Below are 22,680 nucleotides of genomic sequence, written 5' to 3'. Positions count from 1 at the left end.
GGCAGAGTTGAGAATAGAGCACTCACCTCCTGATTCGCATTCTAGCGTCCTAGGCACTGGACTATGCTGCTTCTAACTCACAGGCTTAGACACCGTTGTGCAAGCTACATTTCCTCTCAATTCACCAGTACAACCCACAGCTCAGCCACCAAACTCATGTGACTTGTAACTCTCAGCAGGATCTCATTCTTTGCACCATCCAATTCCCTAAGATGCCACCTGGATCGTTAGTTAGAAGCAGCTCAGATCCCAGGCAATTTTGGCAATGGACTCAGAGTGCCACCTACAGCAATGCAATATCTGTACTTAACCTTTAGCACTCTCCCCCTGTCTGTCTGCTCAGATCCAGGGAGCAGGTGTTATAATTGTGCAATGGGAGAGCATTAAATCTCCTGCAGAGTATTCCATGGGTGTGGGAAGATTTCACAAGCCTCAGCAGTGTCCAATCCTGGGAGCTAACTCCAGTTGAGAAGAAACACAAATCCAAGGAGACCGCTTGGGACAGGGGCTAGCAACTGCCATATTGTAACTAACTAGGGAACATTTCCTGCAAACTGGGCAAAGGCTCCAGGATTAACCGCTGTACACTTGATAAATGCTTATAAAGGAGACTATAAATTACTGCCCATCAACCTGGCAAAGCTCACTGCATCACAGCCCACAGTCTGTGAGGCTGGCAGAGCACCAGCCCAAGCGGTGGAAATGGTGATGCTGAAGCAGGCTAAAACCAATTACTGGCTGTCAAGAACAGATGGGGAATTTGGCAAGCCCCTCCCCCCCCAGCCCCGCCCCGCCCGGCTGGGACTATTTCCATGCTGGTGAAATGGCAGTACCCTTTGCCATGGCTGTCCAAGGCAGGTGGTGACCTCCCCAAAAGCCCAGATCCGGGTGGCTGGATGGCGACAGTGCAGCCAAGCTGAGCTACAGAACATGGTGTGTGCGAGGGTGGTGAAAATCAGGCCAGGCTGTAGCATAGTGATGGGGAAAGTGATACTCTGCCTAAGCCAGTGGTTCCCAGGTGGAGGTCTCTGGCCCGCAGCTAGTCCGCAAAGCACTTTCACCGAGTTGTGGTGAACTCTTCAAGCGGAGACACTCTCTGCTATTTATAGCCCACTCCAGGATTCTCATCGGGTTTCCAGAGGCGTTACTGACCAGCTGAGCTAGAAAATCCAAGCCAAGCTCTGTCCCCACCAGGAGGCTGCTTCAAATCTCTCTGGCAGGAGCCTCTTTCATGTAAAGGCAACAATGGGAAAATTTCCACCTGGCACCAAAGTTAAAGAGGGTGTCAGGAATGCCAAAGCCAAACTGCAGAGTGACCAGGAAAACTCACAGCAGGGTGGGATGGAGGCAACAAGGGGAAATTTGGTACTAGTGAATGTAACGCTGACGATCAGGCAGAGGAACTGCAGCCCACAGATAAATAATGTCCGGGGCCGTATCTAAGCAGCCACACCTATTGCATTGAATTGCATTTATTTTCCTCTGGTAACCATACTGTGCTGATCATTAACCGTGGCCCATGGAAAGGTACGGGTTTGGGAGGTTAGAAGCAAAGCTGTCCAAAAATATAGCTCCAGCTTATGATCTGGTCCACGGCATGATCTTTGAGAGCCACTGACCCATGCTGGGGAAGAGCGATAACACCCAAACCCACTCTGTTGAATATTGGCAAAACTCCTCCCAGACTGTGGAATACTAGAGATACTTCAAAGGGGCCCAGAGCTGCAGTGGGAGCCTGGGGCCTTGAACAGGGATGGCTCAGCTTCCCATGGATCCATATGGGAAGCTGGATTGCTCCCATGGGAACGAGGGGGCAACCACTGCCCCCCAGGTGGGACAGTGTGTGGGACTCTTCAGAAGGGATCCCTGTGGAGTTTGCACCATCTAAGGCTCCTCCAGCAGATGTTACCTGGCAGGTGGAGGGTGGTATGAAGAAGTCATCAGCTCCATGTGTGATAGTCTGTCATTGCTTCATTGTCCCTATATGGCCATGAATGGTTATTGTATGCACCCATATTACAGAGAGGGCATTCCCGGCAGGCACCCAGGTTTTCTGAACTGTGAAACTCTGGGGTTTCGCCCTGAAGGGTTTAATGGGAGCACTTTTTGGTGTTGATCCCCTGCCTCCACTTCACATTGATTTTTGGGGCTCCAGGCATCTGGGCTTTGCTATTGGGGCAAAACTTTGGAATCCCCACAAACGCCACATGGGCAGGTTCACTCAGCCTGAAGTGAACTTCCAACAGCCGTCTTCTGAGGTTCAGGGCTGTGCTGACCCCATCTGAGTTTCCTCCTTCAGGGCACAGTACTGGTGTGTGAGCAGTGCTCATTGGTTCTGCCAGGGAAAACTCCCATGGGAATATGGCATTGCCCACCCCAAGCGAGTCAGGCCTAAAAATAAATCATGCGATTGGCTGAGATATCATGAGATCTTTAAATGTAATAATTTGGGCCACATTTTCAAGCTTTTCTCCAAGAGGGCTAGAAATTTACCTTTTAGAACATAAGAACATAAGAATGACCATACTGGGTCAGACCAAAGGTCCATCCAGCCCAGTATCCTGTCTGCCAACAGTGGCCAATGCCATGTGCCCCAGAGGGAGTGAACCTAACAGGTAATGATCAAGTGATCTCTCTCCTGCCATCTATCTCCACCCTCTGACAAACAGAGGCTAGGGACACCATTCCTTACCCATCCTGGCTAATAGCCATTAATGGACTTAACCTCCATGAATTTATCTAGTTCTCTTTTAAACCCTGTCATAGTTTTGGTCTTCACAACCTCCTCAGGCAAGGAGTTCCACAGGTTGACTGTGCACTGTGTGAAGAAGAACTTCCTTTTATTTGTTTTAAACCTGCTGCCTATTAATTTCATTTGGTTTCATTGGTTCATTTTCATTTCATTTTTAAAAAGGAAAGGTGAGATTCTCATGTAATCACCTGACTCCAGGAGCAGGGGCAATAAGAAAAACACCAAATACCAGCAACTCGGCAATACTGGAAATAGGAGGGCTGCATCTACCAGAGCCAGGCCCCTTTCCCTGACACATGCATAGTCCCCACTCCCACAGGCAGGGATGTGCCCAACTCTCACCATAGTTCCAGGGTGGTGGGAGGGACCACTCCTTAGCTCTTGCATGCTGGAGGCTCCTGAAGACGGATCCTCCCCATCTCTTCCCCACAGCTCTCAGGCGCTCTGCAGAGCCATTAGCAATTGCACAGGGGAAGGGAAGTAAGGGGGGGAGGTAGAGATATTAATTCAGTGATAGCAGCGGCCTGGCTGCTCTCCTGGGAGTGTTGTCCTAGCAGCAGTGAGGGTTACGGGCAACTGTGCCCACAGTTACTCCTGTGATGATAATCTCTCTCCAAAGGAGTCCTGTGCAGCCTGATGCTAAACATTTGCCTTCCATTCTTCTGCGGTGCAGTGGCAGGGCCAGGGCCAGCGCACCCATTAGGCGACCTAGGCGGTTGCCTAGGGTACTACAATTTGGGGGCGGCGACCGCGGTGGGATTTCGGTGGCAGGACCTTCCGCCGCCTCTGTGGGGGGTGGCATTTCGGGGTGGGACCTTCCGCCGCCTAGGGCGGCAGAAAAGCTGGTGGCGCTCCTGGGCAGGGCTCAGAAAGGCAGTTCTGCGCTACCTTCAGTGCTGGCTTCACTGTGGACTGAGTATATCTCTTCAAAAGCCGTGACTTCCCCGCTGGTGGGATGTATGTCTGATCTGGGTAATGGCTAGACATGGAGATGAGGGAAGGTGGGTCATCTGAACTCGCTGGATAATGTAAGCAAGATGCCCAGAGCAATGGAGGGAATAAACGCGATTGATATCTGGACTAATACCTGATACCTGGTAGTTCAGCAAAGGTTAAGAATATAGAGGTAGGGCTATAAAGAGGAGAGATAGGCAGGAAATAGCAGGCAGCAGAGACAGAAAAAACAAAGGGGCTGAAATAGCCGAAGGGCTAGATAAGCATAGAATATGAAAGTGACAGTGTGTATAGAGAAAAACTAAGGTGAATAAATAAACAGCAAGACAGATAGAGAACATAACCAGGGCGGCAGGGCTCCGGAGACAATTCTACGAAGACGAGTAAGCCTGGCAGAGGGATGAGGACTGTAAAGAGAGACATTGAACAGTAGAAAAACTTCTGGCTTTAGCACCATTAGTTAACAATTTTCAGCTAGCGGAATCCAGTCCCTAATGGCTCTGGCGACGTGGCTTTAATGATGAGATCCCTGGAGCAGAACTGAAAACACACGGAAGCCCTGCTGGGATTTGGTTACCCGCCCCAGGCTTGTCATTGAGAGGAATTTCAATCAGAACCAGCATGGCAATTAGTGTCTCAGCCTGCGGCTCGCTGAGCGGAATCAAGGATTCCGAATGCTCCAGGCCAGGCCCCATGAAACGTGCACAGAGGAAGAGAGGATGGAGCGGGAACCTAGAAGTGGTGCTGGGGACCCATTGTGTGGGGCAGGCGGTGAGAAGGAAAGCGGGAGGCAGAGTAGTGTGTCTGAGATCAGAGAGATTAACCCAGTCATAAAACATGGTGGTGTTGCCTTGGCATTAGAGCTTGTGTTCCCAGGTCTACCACTGACTCACTGTGTAACCTTGGGCAAGTCATGGCGCTGCTTTGTGCCTCAGACTCCCCATCTGTGAAATGGGAATAATACTAATCAATACAAAACTTGAGGCTGAATTAATTAAGACCTTTCAGCTGGTGAGCTGAAAGGAGCTGTAGATGTGCAGTGTATTATCAGTGTATTCAGTCCTTGGACAACTGAACCTATATGTTGGGGTGGCCATGGAGGAAGCACTGCTGTCCTGGTGTTACAGCACCACAACAACACTCTTTTGCAAGCCTGGTTGCAAAGAATTAGGGGTAAAATCATCACAAAGTGTCTCAATTGGCTTGAGCTAAGGGATCCCTGTGGGTTGAAGATTATCAATGGGCATCTCTCCTAGAGCTAGCAACGAGGGGCATCCTCAAAGAACCGACTGCCATGCTGAGCAATTGTAGGGCAGTTCAGAGAGCACTTTACAGCCTGTGCCCAGTTCTTGTACAAGCTCTGTATCCAGTCAAAGGAGCAATACGGAAGAGCGAACGCTGATGCTTGTGCTGAGCCTTGCAGCCCTGGAGCTGTTTCAGTTTCATTCACTCCCAGTGGGCAATGGGCAAATGACAGCTATGTAATAATATATTCTTAGTCTTACTGGCAGTAGGCAATGTTGCTCCAGCCACTAGTACTCCATTGAGGTAACACTGCAGTTCTGGGTAGAGCTGGTCAGAACGTCCCCAATGGAACAGTTTTCCAAGGGAAAATTCATATTAGTCGAAATCTGAAGCTGGTTCAGTAGAGGTCCGACAGAGCCCTGCCCGGATCCTCAGCAGCCCAGCATTCCAGATTCCCGGCTCTTTAGCAACTCCCGTGGCAGGGTAATGGGGAGCCGAGATGCTGGCTCCAACCTCTGGCACTCCCAGGGCTTCCAGGCTCCCAGCTCCCCTTCTTCCCTCCAGGCAGAATTTTGTGTAGAAATTATAAAATAAAATGTTTCTTGTTTTCGTAACAAACGTTTTCAGATTTTGTGTCATTTGGAGAATGTCGAAATTTGGGGCTTTCGTCCCAAATATGAACAAAACCACATTTTGCAATTCCAGTTTTCCATGAAATGGCATCACTGTTCTCCACCCCGCTCTAGTTCTATACGCTCAAGAAGAGGCGCTTGGATTTCTGTTTAGACTGCATGTTCTCCACTCAGGCTGTCCAAGTTCACTGCTGTGATGTGTTCTGCACGTACCATTTCAGTAACCGACCCTCTCAGTCCAATTCTATGAGACCCTATTGGTGTGCCAAGCTCTAAACATGTTGCTAAAGGGTCGGAAAGAGACAACCCCCTCCTCTCAGATACCTGCAGATCTCCCCTACGGGCCAACACGCTGTGTCTGGGGCTTGATCCCCAATATCCCTTTGTCCCAAATCTCGGTTCCTGATCTGGTGGCAGGTTGCTAGGTAGAGCGATACGTCTCTCCCAGGGTTAGGGGCAGCTTTTCACTCTGTCTGGCATTTTTCACAAGAAACAGGGGGGAAAAAATCCTGCTCATCTCTATTCCCCAGCCAAGCTCAGAATTATTTTGCATGGCTTTTCAGCTTCACCACCCTCCACTCTGACATGAATTTTGCAGCCCACACCCAAAGCTATCTTCCTCAGAAAAGCAAGCACTGTGTAGGCGCTCATTTCCCACAGTGGAAAAATACCATAAACAAATACCAGGATTCCTCCTCCCCCCTCAAATTAACGAGGCCCCCCACAGCTCGCTCCACTCCGCACGCAGCCTGCAAAGAGGCCTGCCTATTAATTGCATGGCCTTTCGAAGGACAAGAGCCCCTGCACCCCTCCCAGGCCCAGCGTGGGCTGCTTTTGCTCAGTGACAGCCAACCAGATGCTCTTGTTTATGACTATTGCCAAAGATGCTGCCGAGGGCAAAGGCTGCCGCCCCACTGAGAGCAGCTTTCCCCACCTGCGGCAGGAGCAGACGCCTAGACGGATCTGCTCACAGGTTTTGCGCCGCATTGGGTATAAATAATGGAAGCGTACGTGGCTGCTGAGGTGGATGTGTGCCCTCTAATATTATTAGCGATGGGATTCTTGCCACGCAATCTAACTGGTAGATAATGTCTCCCTTGGGTTAGCCCTTTATGATCAATCATTGCTCTGGTATGTCCCTCGGCTTGGGGGACACCTGGACACAGCTGGGTCTGTAAAGCAGCTGTGAGAATGTAACAGGTACTGTGTGGGCCAATGTTCCTTAGCACTGCTCCGCTGACAGCCCCCAAAAATGTGCCTTTTCCCAAAGGGGGAGGACTCCTGGCTGAGGGAGCAATTCTGAGAGGAATTCTCTGTTCTTCCTGCCCTTCGGGGAGAGGGAACTTGTGCATTTCCCAGTGACTCCAGCAACAGGGGTCAACTGTGGTTTGAACACACAGCCTGCTTCTGGCATTGAAGAAACTTGTGCCTGCTGTCATTATACCAGGGAGCGGCCTGTTTGTGCTAAGACTGTGAGGCCATGTACGGATGGTGGCAATGGTGGGAAATAGTTTGGGGTGGGGGGGTGATATCAGAGGCTCCATCTCTGGCATGTAGCAGTGTGAAGCTAAACCCGGAGTAGGCCGGGCAGTTTAGGATGCTTTGCTTGCAGTGAGCTGTTCTAACAGCGGTGCACCCCAGCATCTGGGAACAAAAGCTTTGGGTGTGGTGGGACGCATGGCCGTAGTGTTCTGCATAAAAGGACAAGTTCGGGGACGGGGGGAAAGAACTAAAATCCAGGCGATGGCAGGAAAAGTGAGTTTGAATGTGTTGGATTGGGCACCCAGACAGAGGGCAGGAACAAAAGGAAAGTTTGGATGTATAGAGATGTGTCCTCAGGCGACGCGCACATCAGTAAAGCTATGGAGGCATTGGGGTGTGAGACCCCCCCACACACACATGCTGGGCTGAGGTAACAATCTAGATGTGTTGAGGTGAGAGCCTCCCACTTTGGGGTGGAGGTAAAGATCTGGAGGTGCTGACTGGACAGACAGTATGGTACAGTGATTAAGGAACTGGTTTGGGACTAAGGAGACCTTGTGCCTATTCCTGGCTCTGCCACTGACCTTCTGGGTGACCTTGGTCAAGTCACTTCCCTGCCCTGTGCCTCTGTTTCCCCTCCTATCCATTGTCTGAATTGTTTAGTTAGCTTGTAATCTCTTCAGGGCAGGGACCAACTGTTACTATGTGTGTACAGGGTCTAGCACAATGAGTCCTCTGTGTGCTGTTACTAATGATGGATGTGTTTACGTTTCCTTGTGATTTAGAGATGTTCCCTCCTAAGTCACTCAGCAGGCTCATTGTTGGCTTCAGCTCTTGGGAGGTGGAACAGAGTGAAGATTTCGTGCATCCTCTTTGAAGCTATGAGGTGTTATATCCTTGGGGGCAACAGTTTTAGGAAGAAATCACTGGAGACACAGAGAGCTATAAACCTTGTAGCCGCCCTCTATTTCCACACTCAGAATGTCTCCATTGTCCCCTCTCTATCAGCCAAACAGGCTGCCGTCGCAGAATCTCACTTTACCTCAGGTGTATGTGACTTAGGGAGCAGACAGAGAGCACCAACCCCCAGACCAGCCCCAGGCCTCTCTCTGTAACAGGCCTTTGAGAACGGCTGTAGATCTACCTGTGCAGAGCAGCTCCCAGGCTGTTCCCTCCCTTATGCATTGCTCATTTCTCAGTCCCACACTCACTGACAGGGAGATACAATGGTCCCTTTTAGCATTTCTCAAATATTGTGCTTAAGAGGTACAATTCTGCCCCAGCTGTGGGTCATGCTGGCTGCTCCTATAGGACCATCTTCTGGCCTTCTTCTCTATAATTAGCATGCTCCATCCTTTTCCTTCTCCCCATGTGTCACCCAGATTTCTGCTGGGGGAATGAGTCTGTGATGTTGCACTCCATATGATTTTATGAAAGTATGCTGATGAGTATGAATATAATGTAACTGGAATATGCTTCATGCAAAAAGTCTCTTGTAAGGTATCATTACAAAGCTTATAATCTACTGAGTGTGATCATCCTAGTTGTATAAATGTATCACTCTTGTATCTGAAACTAGAAATATGAAATATAACTCTGAGGGCCTATTGTAATTATGCAAAGTCTGGGCCATTAATGGTGGTTTGGAATCTTGATGACTCCCATTAACCAGGACAATTGTCTGTAGATGGCTCTGTTTTACTTGTAAGTCTTCCTGTATACGTGTGTGCTGGCAAGTGGGTAATGAAGTCTTACAGTGACATGTGATCATGTCACCTGAACTGGAATCCTTCTTTAACCTGGTGCTTTTCCATTCAGGAGTGGGGGAGGGGTGTGGGAACCCAGAGGGACAAAGGATTCCTGCCTTATGCAAAAGATATATAAGTGGGTGGAACAGAGAAAAGGGAGAGCCATCATGAGAAATCCCCTAGCTACCACCTGAGCTGGAACAAGGGCTGTACCAGGGGAAAGGATTGTGCCCAGACTAGGAAGGCGTCCAGTCTGTGAAAGAAACTTATTGAAACATCTCTGAGGGTGAGATTTTATCTGTATTCAGTTTTACTACTGTATTAGACTTAGATTTGCGTGTTTTATTTTATTTTACTTGGTAATTCACTTTGTTCTGTCTGTTATTACTTCGAACCACTTGAATCCTACTTTCTGTATTTAATAAAATCACTTTTTACTTATTAATTATCCCAGAATATGTATTAATACCTGGAGGGGGCAAACAGCTGTGCATATCTCTCTATCAGTGTTATAGAGGGCAAACAATTTATGAGTTTACCCTGTATAAGCCTTATACAGGGTAAAACGGATTTATTTGGGGTTTGGACCCCATTGGGAGTTGGACATCTGAGTGTTAAAGACAGGAACACTTCTGTAAGCTGCTTTCAGCTAAGTCTGCAGCTATGGGGCACGTGGTTCTGTCCCTGGGTCTGTGCTGGAGCAGACTGGCGTGTCTGGCTCAGCAAGATGGGGTGCTGGAGTCCCAAGCTGGCAGGGAAAGCAGGGGAAGTAGTAGTTTTGGCACATCAGTTGGCAGTTCTCAAGGGGGTTTCTGTGATCCAATCCGTCACAGAGTCCATGTATTTCTGTCTTTTTAACTGAGTTTGGTGCAGAGGAAAGGTGAGGGTGTGGTATATAGCCACACATCCCAGGGAAGCAGGCTCACAGTTGTATAAGGATTTCTCTGAAGACTCCATTTGGATCGATACCTGAGAATTTGGGGCCCTGATTCACTGTCACTCTGCTCCTTGGTCAGACCATCACATCAGTGCAAAATGGGTGTGAAATGCTAGAATGGTACCACGTTACACTGCTTTCCACAGGCAGAGCAGCAGTATAGCAGCTGTCTCTGTCCATCTGATGCCCGGTGCTGCCCTATAGACATCTGTCCCAGACATCATCAGAGCACCATCCAAAACCTCGGCCTCCAAACAGGACGTAAATCCCAGTAGGAAAACACAATCTAGGTATATCACCTTCATTGATTCACTCCTCCCACAAGCAGCTCCTCCATATTTTCTTCCAAGCTACATCCCCTACTCAGGGATCGACCTTCCTAAGCTACTTTGCGAGGCCAAATTCAAATGTCCCCTGTCTATCATGAAGCATCCAAGCAATATACCAGATGATTATGGGGAGGTTGTGGACTTAGGGGTAACCTATAGAGCTATTACACACAAAAAAGCTATGTGAAAAGAACAGTATTAAAGTTTCAAAGTTAAACACTGCAAAGTTAGGAAATGCTAGAAGTAAGGTTATCCTTAATTCAGTCTCCATTATAATAAAATCTTGAATGACATCACCACATCCTATTTTTTCCATTCATTTCATTGTGTTATTAATATAAGATTACCCAGAGTGTCCAGTTCTTAGTATTGCCAACCCCAAGTGTTCAAATATCATGACTCAGGCCCCCAAAATCATATGATTTTTAAAAACAATCAGTGTTGAGTTCTTTTTATTCATCTTCTGGATTTTTTAAGCTTGTAGGGATCACATTTTCAAGCTTTTCTACACAATCACTAGATGTGTCCTTATTTTTTTTAATGAAAGCTGAGAGTCTCACATAATCACATGACTCCAGGAGCTGGAGCTTTAAGACAAACATCAATTATTATGAGCTGTAATTAAAATCATGAGCGGTGGCCGTTCTGCTAATATGTTGTAGCCACTTCCCCTTGTCTGTTTCTTATTGAGATGGTAAGCTCTTTGGCCAGGGCAATATGGCTATTTTTTGTTTGTTCAGCACTACTGAACAAACCAAGTTACCCACTACCTTCCATATCACCAAACTGCCGTTATTTTACCCCTCTTAGAGTCTTCAAGCTACGCTATGATTTGAGCCTCTTCTGCAGATGAGAACATTTTGATTCAGCTGGCACATAGTATCTGGGTGAACCATTGCAGTTATCCTCTGGACAGTGGTTCTGGAACATCACACCATAAAGTCATTTATACAGCATCAGCATGATTGCCACTGGCCAGACAAGCAGACTGATAAATACCTCCATCTTAACAGTGACCTGCAGATGATTTTGTTTTAAATTGGGCTTTGGTTTTGCTTCCATATGCTGGATAAGGAACGCCTGGAAGGGTTCTCCTGTTTCTTCTTCTTTACGGGCGATTTTTCTGACCTGTTTTCTTACCTTAGACATAGCAGGAATGTTCTCAGCTGTGATTTTCCTTTTTGGGAGGCCCTTGGACATGTGCATTATGAGCTATTGCACCTTATTGGAATGGACAGGATGTCACATTTTTAATCAGGACCTATTTCCCCCCAAGTGTCCATAAGGCAGTGAAGTTAAATTGGTGTTAACAAACCAAAAGGGTCTGATCGTCCCCTCCCTTGGGAAAATCCAGAGGAGGGTGCTGGGGGAAATCTGTAACGTCCGCATTGAGTTTCCTCCTGAACCATTCCAGGGAGGGGGGGGGGGGGGTGCTGTTCAACATCATGGGCTCTCACGTCCCCTGAGTCCCCAGAATCTATGACTCTGTGTTCCCAGTTGCCCCCCCTCTCCCACCAGCTGCACTGGGACTGCACTCCCAAGCTTCTCAATCCAAGAGCTGCTCCCCACAGCCCCCTTCAAAGGTGTAGGGCAGTGAAGGAAAAGTAACCCTATCCTGGTCGGCCACTATGTGCCCCTCACGCTATACAGACTTGTGGGGAGCTCTCCACAGGCTCTGGAGGGGGAAAGTGCGCTGCCACAGAAGGCAGATGATTTCCTCTGTGTCTAGATCAAGGGAGAATGGGCCCAATGAATCTTAAACAGCCTCACAGATCCCTCCTTCTCTCCATTACTTGGGGTCAGGCACTTGTGATGCCACCATCTTGCCATGTCTCCCGTTGCCATGGAATCTTCCAGGGTCCACGGGACCTGAATGTCTCTCCTAAAAACAAGCTGGGGAAAATATCAGTCCCAACAAAAACCCTATCAGGCCTTCTCCCCAAAGCACCAAAAAAGGGGACAAGCCCATTTTTCTTCTTCTCCTTCTTCTGCCACATTGCAGTAGCAGAACCAGGACCCCACTGTGCTAGGCGCTGTTCAAACCAAACAGAAAGATGGGTCCTGCCCCAAAAAGCTTCCAGTCAACGAGTTTCTGTTTTACAGGTCGCCTGTAATAGCTGAACTTATGCAGTGCCCTAGGACCAGAAAGAGCCATTCATTCCTTCAGTGCTTTGCCAACAGAAAGGAAGAGACCTGTGCTAAGCTTTATTACCCTCCTCCACCCATTTGGCCTTGTCTGAGTTAAACAGCATGGGCAAGATTCCTCATTAGGCTTTTAAACAGCAATTAGTGGGCCAGGCCTAAAATCCGGCCCATGGCTGGAGCCGCTTTGGAGCCATATTTCGCTCTTTAGCCCCATTGTTCGCGTTTAGACTGTCAGCTCCTCCAGTCAGGGCCTGTCTCTTTGAGCGCTTGGGCCCCAGCACCAGGGGGCCTTGAGCTCAGTCGGTGCTGCCGTAACCATCATCATCCAGCACAGGCTGCAATGGAGTCGATATGGCTTCACAGCATGGCAAGCGTGTGTGCATGGGATTTAGGGGGTACTAGTCATTCCCAATTCAGTCAGCCAGAAAAAAACCACCAGCTTTGGATATAGATAAGCCAATCAGCTTGGGTTCTGTTAGCCTGTTAAATCCCACTCCTGTATCCTTGTACCAGTTACAGTGACATCAGTACAAATTTGAGGTGCACAAAGAATTCAGGCTGAGGCCCATGGGATGACTCAGTACCCTCTATTTCTTGTCTTCTCTTTCTTTTCTATCCCTTTGCTCATTTATTTTCATCTCTCAGATTAATCTTCTAGTCTTGCCCTGCCACCGCCACCTTCCTAAAGGGGTCTCCTATACGATGTGCAGTGGATGCCAGTCAGAAACTCAGCCTGTGCCACTCTGCAATGGCTGTGGAATCACGGGATGTGCTATTCTAAGTCCAGGATGAGATCATAGTTATTGAAGGGCTTTGGGCCAGAGCGTGTTGAGTTTTAATGGAACCTCTGTACGCTGACCTCTTCATTTGTGGATAAGTAACCCCTGCCAAGTGATTTCTTTCTTCTGCAAGTTTCATATGGTAATGGACTGCTTGCTTTGTGTATGTCTCTGTGTGCATGTGTATATCACTGTCCTCTACTGGAAGGAAGCAGAACTGTCGAGCAACTAACTGGAGCCTCCTTGTATTCAAGCAGCAGGCGTTTGGGCTTTTGAGTGCAGATTCCCCCCTTGCTATGAGGTCTGAGTGGGCACAGTGTACTGCACAGGGACAGCCAGAATGTTTGAAATGGCCAGAACTTTGTCAGCAAATGTTTAATAAAGCTTTTATCCATTCAACCAAAATGGTTCCCTAGATTCGGGGCTGGGAGCTCTGGTGCAGCTAAGCTGTGCTTGGTGCAGGACCAGGGGAGGCCAATGGACAGTTCAGTGCCTGCCATGACTTAGAGCAGCCTTGAGACTGCTCTAAGTTCTGCCTGTGACTCCAAGGAGCTGTTCCAGCTACCTGGGGCCACTGGAGCATGCCTTGGGCTCTAGGAAGAAAGGTGGCATGGAGCCAGTTCTGGACACTCTGGGAGATTTCCTATGTTAGGAAATCTCCAACTGGCCTGTTAAGCCAGTTCTCTGCTTGCTTTACAATACTGGAGCTTCACAAAGAAAACAGACCAAGGGCCAGAATCTGGCTCATGGACTTTGAGGCTGAGATTTTCAAAGCTGCTCAGGAGATCTGGATGCCCAGTTCCCATCAGAATGAGTCTGCTTTGATCCATGTATTTTTAAAAGTTTCAGTGGAGTCAAAAGCCAGCAACACCCACAAAGAACTTCACTGGCAACAGCGTTTACAGCCGCCTGCTGTTCTCAGGCACTGAAATGCTGAGTTGCATTTTTGGTGTCTCAAAATAGAGTCTGTCATTAAAGTGTCAAGATGGCTGTTCCCCCCTTTGATTGTTAATTATTCTTTTTTATTATATTTAAGACACACTAAAAAAAATCTAGGTGATTTACTCCCCTTTGTAATTCGATGTAGTGATTAGAATCTCTTTCATGTGATACTGCAGTTTTCCTTTAAAGAAGCATTGCCATAATGAATTTTCCCAGCGGGCACACAGCGCTGTGTTTGAATTTACAATTGCTTCAGTAGTCCTGCAAACAACCAGATTTTCATTTAGGGCAACGTGAGCTGGCTGCCTGCTGGGCACTGGTTGAGACACAAGGAGGGGCTGCTTCTCCTACCCTAGTCAGAAATGGGGGGTGAGCCAGAAGTAGCACTCTTCCCTTGAGTCATAGGTTTTAAGGCCAGAAAGGACCATTATGCTCATCCAATCTGACCTCCTGCATAACACAGGCCATAAAACCTCACCCAATAATTAATAGGCTGGGGACCCAGCTAATGCAGCCAGTTGCACCTTGTGTCCCCAAGGGGGCATGATCAGATGAGCTGACTGCATGACAAGACCCCCAGAGCCTCTGAAGCATTGTCCTTGGGTGGGGCCTTTTTGGAGCAGGAGTATTAGCGTAATTTATATTGGAGTAGCGCCTGGAGGCATCAGTCAAGATCAGCTTTCTTGCGATCGGCTCTTTGTGAACACACAATAAAAAACAGCACCTGCCACAAAAAGTTTGCAATCCTAATGATGATCCTGGCAGTCCCTCCGGGACTTAAAATCTCCGAATCTGTGACATACAAGCACTACTGTGGTGTCAATAATAATAATGGAGTTGTTATAAGCAACAGGTATATGTGCAAGCAGAATCAGACCTCGGATTTCAAAGTTGCCAGAACACCCCACATGTGCATAGGCACTAACAACGCCAGAGCAGTCGCTCTAACTGCCCATGTGAGACAAGCCTTCACAAGCCCTTTCCCCCAGTCATTCAGATTTCAAGGGACAGAAGGCAGAGGGGGCATTAATATTGCAAGCCACTTTTGTAAATCAAGTTGTTTTAAATCCCTCCAGCAACTCACAACCCAGCTTTTCTCTGCTGATCCTAACTTTGTATCAATGCCCCTAAATAGGGCATTGTGTCCGTCAGAGAGACGGAAATGCCTCCCCTTCGCTAATGGAACAGAATACTTCATGCTAACTGCACCTCCCTTTGTTACTCATGCTTATAATGCAATTATTGAGGTAATGGCTAAGAAAATTGGAACCACCAAAATGTGTGAGAAACATATTTGAGAACTTTTCCATTAAACTGGAACAAAAAGGGAGAATTATGTATTAACACAAAATGAGCAATTAAAAGGGAGCTTTATTGATTTATTGAACTTAAAAATAACCCAATGCCAGGAACATGTATTAGAGATCAACAGTTGCCTATGCTGTCATATAGAAAATGCTGGCTTCATACATACTACTGGGGAAATATACAACTATTGAAGCATGATGAAAGTTCTCCACTACATCCAGGGTTGATTCTGTTGGGAATCCCTGTGAAAGATGAGTCTGCTTCTTCTCCCCAACAGACATTGCTACAAGTTCTTTAAAGTTGTGCAGTTTTATGTATTATGCAGGAAGAGAAATCTGAGAAGGCTCCAGTGGGTCATGAGAAATGCTCAGACGTTTTACAGTGTGCTACTGATGGATAAATAAGGACAAGACTTTTAAAAAACAAAATTGGAATCTGGTTACATACAATGGTCTTTCTTTTAATGGACTCCTTGTGAGTAAACTCCCTAAGCCAATGCCCTGCTCAAATAGCTGGATACATGGGCAGTGGACTGCTTCCTCCAGCTGCAGAAACCTCCACACACTCCTTATGCACACCTTCCCCCACTGAGGACTAGAGCATATGCAGGAGTGGATTCTCTCTCTCCTGTACTCTAGTCTACCTGCCCCTGAGCACAGCCATCCAGAGAGCCCCCTGCAATGACACTCCAGACCTTATAGGGGTGCACACTCCCTGCGCAGTGCCCTCCAAATTTCTGCCCTTCTTCCACAGCTGCACTGCACACATTCCACTGCCAGGGGACCCTCCGTGGCCTTGTCAATTGGGTCTGGATTCGCTCCATATTTGTGAATGCAGACACTGCCAGATGGAGCAGAAAGCCGTGCAGTGTCTGACACATGCTTACATAGTCAGGCTCTCCAACACCCTCTAGTGCCTGGATAACACAGAGGCGTAGCCGTCTTTTTGCTAGCAGAGCACAGCAGGTTCATGGTTTTAGATCCAGAAGTCCCCGGCTCTGTCCTCACTGCTGTCAATGTTGCATCTGAAGAAGTGAGGTTCTTACCCACAAAAGCTTATGCTCCCAATACTTCTGTTAGTCTCAAAGGTGCCACAGGACCCTCTGTTGCTTTTTGCTGTCAATGTTGTTACACAGAGTTCAGTGGTAGAGAAGCAAAGCATCTCTGACTGGCATATAGTATGATCCTTTATGACTGTGGTTTTTTTATATTGTCTCCCAGATACAGTATCACAGTGATGCATGCTGGATACATAAACCATCTAAATAGATTAGATTAGACTCAACAATCCTTCAGATATTTCCTTGCTGCTCACCTAAGCAGAATCTGGCTGTTAAATTATATGCATTTTTCTTTGAGGATTACTTTAAACTGGCAGTTAAAAGGGGGCTGTTAAAGGGGGAGCAGCTTGAGATTGTCAGCTCCAAACAGTTCAGTGCGACTTCCTCAGAGCTGCCTTGTCCCCTGTGCAAGGAGAGTTAGTAGATTTCATAGATTCATAGATTCATAGATTCTAGGACTGGAAGGGACCTCGAGAGGTCATCGAGTCCAGTCCCCTGCCCGCATGGCAGGACCAAATACTGTCTAGACCATCCCTGATAGACATTTATCTAACCTACTCTTAAATATCTCCAGAGATGGAGATTCCACAACCTCCCTAGGCAATTTATTCCAGTGTTTAACCACCCTGACAGTTAGGAACTTTTTCCTAATGTCCAACCTAGACCTCCCTTGCTGCAGTTTAAGCCCATTGCTTCTTGTTCTATCCTCAGAGGCTAAGGTGAACAAGTTTTCTCCCTCCTCCTTATGACACCCTTTTAGATACCTGAAAACTGCTATCATGTCCCCTCTCAGTCTTCTCTTTTCCAAACTAAACAAACCCAATTCTTTCAGCCTGGCTTCATAGGTCATGTTCTCAAGACCTTTAATCATTCTTGTTGCTCTTCTCTGGACCCTTTCCAATTTCTCCACATCTTTCTTGAAATGCGGTGCCCAGAACTGGACACAATACTCCAGCTGAGGCCTAACCAGAGCAGAGTAGAGCGGAAGAATGACTTCTCGTGTCTTGCTCACAACACACCTGTTAATACATCCCAGAATCACGTTTGCTTTTTTTGCAACAGCATCACACTGTTGACTCATATTTAGCTTGTGGTCCACTATAACCCCTAGATCCCTTTCTGCCGTACTCCTTCCTAGACAGTCTCTTCCCATTCTGTATGTGTGAAACTGATTTTTTCTTCCTAAGTGGAGCACTTTGCATTTGTCTTTGTTAAACTTCATCCTGTTTAACTCAGACCATTTCTCCAATTTGTCCAGATCATTTTGAATTATGACCCTGTCCTCCAAAGCAGTTGCAATCCCTCCCAGTTTGGTATCATCCGCAAACTTAATAATCGTACTTTCTATACCAATATCTAAGTCGTTAATGAAGATATTGAACAGAGCCGGTCCCAAAACAGACCCCTGCGGAACCCCACTCGTTATGCCTTTCCAGCAGGATTGGGAACCATTAATAACAACTCTCTGAGTACGGTTATCCAGCCAGTTATGCACCCACCTTATAGTAGCCCCATCTAAATTGTATTTGCCTAGTTTGTCGATAAGAATATCATGCGAGACCGTATCAAATGCCTTACTAAAGTCTAGGTATACCACATCCACAGCTTCTCCCTTATCCACAAGACTCGTTATCCTATCGAAGAAAGCTATCAGATTGGTTTGACATGATTTGTTCTTTACAAATCCATGCTGGCTGTTCCCTATCACCTTACCACCTTCCAAGTGTTTGCAGATGATTTCCTTAATTACTTGCTCCATTATCTTCCCTGGCACAGAAGTTAAACTAACTGGTCTGTAGTTTCCTGGGTTGTTTTTATTTCCCTTTTTATAGATGGGCACTATATTTGCCCTTTTCCAGTCTTCTGGAATCTCTCCCATCTCCCATGATTTTCCAAAGATAATAGCTAGAGGCTCAGATACCTCCTCTATTAGCTCCTTGAGTATTCTAGGATGCATTTCATCAGGCCCTGGTGACTTGCAGGCATCTAACTTTTCTAAGTGATTTTTAACTTGTTCTTTTTTTATTTTATCTGCTAAACCTACCCCCTTCCCATTAGCATTCACTATGTTAGGCATTCCTTCAGACTTCTCGGTGAAGACCGAAACAAAGAAGTCATTAAGCATCTCTGCCATTTCCAAGTTTCCTGTTACTGTTTCTCCCTCTTCACTAAGCAGTGGGCCTACCCTGTCTTTGGTCTTCCTCTTGGTTCTAATGTATTGATAAAAAGTCTTCTTGTTCCCCTTTATTCCCTTAGCTAGTTTGAGCTCATTTTGTGCCTTTGCCTTTCTAATCTTGCCCCTGCATTCCTGTTGTACTGCATTTCCCCAGTACAAACTACAACCTGCTTTGGGGCAATGAGAAGAGAGTAAACAAGATTAGGATTTGCCATCATATCTCAGCCCTAGCTTGCTTTCTCAGTCAGCCTGCTTCGTAACCTTTCTCTCTAGAAGAGAATGCTACTCTCTGGACTCACTGGCTCAATATTGTACATGTATCTATTGAATTTCAGTTTGTTTCCATTATAGTATCTAACTCCGGCTGTTCAGTAGCCCAAAAGGCACCTGCTAAGCTCTAGGATCATTGGCTATGTCTGAGGCGTCAACCCAAGCCCATGAATAGTTGTTACACAGGAAACAACGATGGCTCCGAGCCATGGCATCTGGACCCGACTCTTAACTCAAATGTATTCAAAACTCAGCGGTGTTCAGATGCTGAGTTCCGGTTCAAGCCCGTGATAGAGATGCCCGAGCAGGGAAGTTCACGTGTGGATCCAAAACAGCTCAGATTGTGGACATTTGGCTCCGCTGTTCCAGTTTAGGATCATCTCTAACAGAAAGAGTGGGAGGGGAGCGCTGGTATTTCCAAGCATGTGAGTAATGTGCCCAGGGGGCGTCAACAGCCAGGAAGTCCCAGCATGTCTTTAAATGTCAAAGGGCTGAGCTCAGCGAGCCCCGGCAGCGGGTGGGACTGGGTCCTGGGATCACCAGAGGTAGGATGAAGGCTTCTCAGACCCCCCTGGCTCCTACAGAGAGAAGTGCTCAGCTTCCCAAGGAGCTGCCCCTAACCAGGATAGCTACTGGTGAGAAGGGGAAGCAGGACCCTCAACGGCTTGCCTGCCAGGGTAGGAGGGGAGGGTGAGGAGGCCCTGCCTGGTATCAGACTTGGGGCAGGAGGAACGTATAAGGCGGTTGCGTTTGGTCAGAGTTAAGGGGATACTTTTAACTTCTCCGACCCACAGCAGCTCACCCATCCCTGCTTCTCCTTCCCACGGAGTGTCTGGTCAGGAAGCTCTGGCAGGGGACCCCGTCCCGTGTGTACAGGACACACCCCGATCAATGCCCCTGAGCGGTACATGCTGAGCGGCAGGTGAGAGAACAACAAAAATAGCAACAAAAGCCTCCCCCCCCCCCCCACCGATCGAATGGGCCCCAGCGCCCTTTGTCTGGTTCTCATGCCATTTTCAATCAAAACGGGAACCAGCAGCTACTTTTCAAGTGATGCTGTAAGAGCCGTCAGGAGCACTAGGACGTGCACAGATGCTAGCAGTGGCTGCGCTGCTGAAATCCGGAAGCTATCGACTGCTTTGCTCAGCGTGCAGGGCCAGTTCACAGAGCCGCCTCTCCCTACCCCCCACCCCCGAATAAAGATGCAAACTGAAGCAATGCGAGCACATGCAGCAGCCTTTGTAAATCTGTGAAAAGGCCACGTCTCCCTTCCAGTATTTGAAGAATGATCAGGGAACAAATTGGCCCATCTTTGGTCTCGGCACTCATGAAATGTGGCAATGGGCCAGGCTCATCAGCACTCAGCTCACTAGAGGGTCGGATTAGGTAACAGCCAGGGCTCCATAGGAGCCCTTTCCGCACAGCACGCCCCTGCAAGGGGCCGGGATAAGCTAACTCCCAGTGCCAGGCTGTACTGCCGGCAGCACCGACTGGCGCTGTGCCGCAGAGGTGGCACTTCCTGGCTATGGGCTCAGTTCCGTCCCTCACAAGGCCGAGCCACGCTGGCACATGGGAGGAGCCACGTGGCGAGGAGGACCAGCCACTGGAGGCATTATGAGCCTGATTCACTATTACCCTGCCTCTCGGGATCATTGAGCAAACTGAGTGCAGAAAGCTCCACTTGGCCCAGGGGTACCATTTTACGCCCATTTTACACTGAGGTCCGGTGACTGCCCAAGGAGCAGGGTGGCCCTGGTCTGGATCTGCCTTGGCATGGGGGAGGGCAGCATGTTGCAGACTGGATATGTCTACAGCAGCACAGGCATCCTGTCCTGCCTAGCTCCTGCTCAGCAACACCTCCTCTGAGGCCAGGCACGTGCAGGTGGTGTTAGCTGCTTCCCTCCCTTGAGCCCTGCAAGACAGGTTATGCCTGTTTGCTGCATGAGCACTCTGTTGGAGGTGAGGGGGAGACTCCCTGCGCTTTCTGCCACCTCTAATGTACCAGCATATAGGCAGGGCTAATTGAGCCATAAGGTTCAGCCAGAGACCCGCTGCAACATGCGCCCCCCACCAGATGCACTCCTGTACTGGGGCAGGAAACAAGGGAGGGCAGTTGGCACCTTCAACTGTTCACAGTCTGTAGGGGATGCCCTCTGCTGTAACGACCCTGATGGGACTTTGCAGGGTCAGAGGCCCACCCCGACGATGCCTCTTTCTATGCCAAATCTGCCCCCTTCTTCCTCTGACCTGCTCCTGCTCCAGAATGCCCCAGACCAGGGCTGCAATGGAGGCAGCTCAGACCTGCTGGAGCTGGTTCTGTGCCTGCCTGGCATAGGGGCCCCCTGACCAAGGGGTATGCTCGGGGGACAGGTCTTACACCTGCCCTGCAGACTTTGGGGGCTAGCTCAGCTGGCATAAAGGGGCCCTAGCACAATGATGAATCAGGTCCGTCACGTCTCCAGGCTTTGGCTCGCCAAACAGCCTGTCTCCTCCCATGCGCTGCTTTAGCAGGGAGCTGGCATCATTGAAACTCAAGTCTTCAAGAAAATGCATTTCCCTGCCCTCCCCCAGGGGAACTACAGTGATTCCAATAGTCCATCGAGGAGCATGTTTCAACTCGTCCTGCTTGTGAAATCCTGATACCAGCGCTGAGTCCGTTTGCAGAGACTAGCTTGAACTAATCTTCTCAGCTCCTGCTTTTATTCTCTCCCTTTTGGATGGGGGTTTAAGATCGAAACTCCTTCCAAAAAGCTGTGAACTCCGGCTCTCCTTCTGCTTTAATTAATACAGAAACCCTGGTAATTAGAAACAAGGGGAAAGAGTGCTGGGGATTTGTTAGAGGATCAAAGACGGAGCGTTATTTTCCAATGGTTGTTAGCGGCAGCCAGCAACTTGCAGAGGAGGATAATAAGATACTGGAGGATTATTACACTTGTACATTTTTGTTGACACTTATCAGAAGGGCTGAAAGGAAATTAAATCTCTGGGAGTAACAATTTCTAATAAGATGTCAGAATGATGCCTGCAGCCGTCGCGTCTCGTGCTGTGATCCCGTTGCCTATCGCACGCGGGCAGGGCCCTCCCAGAAGAGCCTGGGGGGCAATAGCTGAGCACGGAGGGTTCTTTCGGTTCTGAGTTATGGGACCCGCCTGCTGCTAGGTGGTGCTGTGCAGCCGGAGGTACCGTCTTTCAAACAAGCCATAAAACCAAGTGCCTGGGCGTTCTAGAACAGCGGTTCTCAACGGGGGCCATGGGGCCCCGCAGCTGAAACCCAGATCCTGAGACCCAGCACCTCCTACCAGGCTGAAGCTCCTGAGCCCATGGGCAGAGTTGGCAGAGCAGGGGGGGAGGGGCCTTGCCCTGCCCTGCCCCGCCCCAAACTGCAATGCAAGAGCAGGGCAATCCCAAGGCTACTCCACCCCCACTCCACCTCCTTCTCTCCCTGCCCCCTGGCCAGGTCGGAGGTGGGAAGCCGGAGCTGGTGTGTGTGTGCGCGCAGTGCAGGACAACTCCTGCTCTGTCTGGTGCCATGGAGCAGGCAGCCACCAAGTTCCCCCATCTCCTGCTGGTGTGGGGGGTTGAAGCTGCTCCTCAGCTCCCAGCCGCCTTTGCTCACGCAGCCGGTAAGAGCTGCCTGGACAGGGGGACCCAGTTCTGTGCCTGGCAGAGCCCTTGGGGAGCAGCTACCACAGGGGAGCCCTCCTGCCACACAGCTACCCCTCCCCTTGCACCCAGAGCTACTCCAGTGCCCGCACACAGCCCTTAGGTACCCCTCTCCCCTGCCCGCACAGAGCCCCTAGCTACCCCCCTCCCTGCACCCTGAGCTGTTTTCAAACTTCTTGAGCTGAGCCCCCCACCTTTGAGTTATAATTTTTGGTTGCACCCCCCACCCCACAACCCAGACAGGCAGGTGGCCTGCTG

Source organism: Terrapene carolina, unplaced genomic scaffold (assembly GCF_002925995.2).
Source record: "Terrapene carolina triunguis isolate 2854851 unplaced genomic scaffold, T_m_triunguis-2.0 Scaffold210, whole genome shotgun sequence".
Lineage (NCBI taxonomy): Eukaryota > Metazoa > Chordata > Testudines > Emydidae > Terrapene > Terrapene triunguis.
Note: the sequence above shows the minus strand (reverse complement) of the source record.